The 1,754-nt window shown below is 40.0% G+C and overlaps 1 non-coding gene across 1 annotated transcript; it reads left to right on the top strand.

The window, feature by feature from the left end:
• The first annotated feature begins 1,682 nt into the window (after positions 1 to 1,682).
• On the top strand, positions 1,683 to 1,754 carry trnap-ugg (transfer RNA proline (anticodon UGG)). Its single transcript has one exon. It is a non-coding gene; the product is annotated as a tRNA-Pro (tRNA).

The following is a 1,754-nucleotide window of genomic DNA, read 5'->3' as shown; positions in this document are numbered from 1 at the left end:
CAGGAACTTGAAAATCACTGTGTTTTAAGCACATTTCACAGATAATGATATACTGCTAATATGAAGTGTTTTTTCTGAGGGCTCCTAGGCCAGAATTACACTATAAACCCTGAGGAAACACCATGCAAAATGTGGTGCTTTTATCACCTCTGTAACGGTATTTTCACTATGCCACCGGACTAAAAGTCTTCATCCTTAATCTATAAAATATTTAACATGTTATTTAGTTGTATTTACTTTTATTTTCTTTTAAGACAATGTTCATTGTTCCTGATATGTTAAATGTGCTGTGTACTTTTTGTCCCTAATAGAATAAAAAAAAAAAAAACACCTTCCAGGCATCATCCCTTCATTGCTTCTTTTCCCTCTTCCTAATCAAACTAGCATCTGTGGTCATCCATGCTAAAATAGAGAGTGGCCACCCTGACCCAGAACAATGGCAGCTCTGTTAAGAGCCCCATAAACATTGGCTGGTTTTGTCTCCCTCTCTGGCTCTGTGGCTGAGCTTGCTCTCACAGAATCCACAAGGAGTCAACTGCACCACAATGTATGAGGCAATGATTAATATAAAAATGTATGGTATGGTAATTATACATTGACTGTAGTGAATATGTGAGAATGACACTTCATGCACCAAGGAAACACACGTGGCATTGATTTTTACTTGCTTACATAGTGGTAATTATGAGCCTACTTCCAAGCAGAAGCAAATGATTTGTATACACTGCCAAGTGCAGGGCTATACCATGGAAGCTTCAGGTGCAGCCAATGGCCATTTTCTCCCGGATATGGTTCAGTGATTCGCATTCATCTTTTCCAGACTAGACTACTGCAACTCTCTTCTCTCCGGCATAAATCAAAAATCTCTCTCTCGCCTCCAACTGGTTCAGAAACAGGTTTTAACAGACGTCAACACTTCACTCCAATTTTAGCTTCCCTCCACTGGCTCCTTGTCTGTTTTAGAATTGATTTTAAGATTTTACTGGTCACTTTTAAAGCACGCTCAGGTCTGGCTCCGAGCTACATTACAGATATTTTAATTCCCTATGAGGGGACCGTGCCTTCGCCATCAGGGCCCCTCGACTTTGGAATGCCCTGCCTGAGGAGATAAGGCTCGCAGGATCAGTGGATTCTTTTAAATCACTTCTTAAAACCCATTTTTATAGACTTGCCTTTATGTGATGGTCCTTTCATGTTTATTTTTACTCCATCTGTCTTAAGTTCTGTTCTACTTATTTTTAAGTACATTACCTCTGTTATTTCAACTATTTCATGCAATCTATTTTATCGTCCTTTGTAATTGTAATTTGTATTCTTGCTTTGTTCTGTCAAAGCACATTGGGCACATAACTCTCCACAAAAGACAAACAGGAGTACTTGCTTCAGAAGATACCTTTTCTAATTTAAAGTACTGTTTGTGTATGCCTGATATTTTCCAGTTGTACGATCAGCCTTTAGTGAGCAGTGTAGACGATGCTGCAGCTAACTGAAGTGATGGCATCTGTAAACAGGTGAAGTAGCCCCTCCTACTAAACATTTGAACTGGACAGAAACTATGAGAAGCTCTATATAATGTAATTACCTGTATCCGCCAGTAGATGTCACCAGTCCTTCACAATTATACCAAGTTATGCTGTGTGAAGATTTTGTACTGATTGATCAAATTCGTGATCTTGTTCAGTGGCTCGTTGGTCTAGGGGTATGATTCTCGCTTTGGGTGCGAGAGGTCCCGGGTTCAAATCCCGGACGAGCCC

The sequence above is a fragment of the Sparus aurata genome, chromosome 8 (assembly GCF_900880675.1).
Source record: "Sparus aurata chromosome 8, fSpaAur1.1, whole genome shotgun sequence".
Lineage (NCBI taxonomy): Eukaryota > Metazoa > Chordata > Actinopteri > Spariformes > Sparidae > Sparus > Sparus aurata.
Note: the sequence above shows the minus strand (reverse complement) of the source record. Positions and strands in the feature narration are given on the sequence as shown.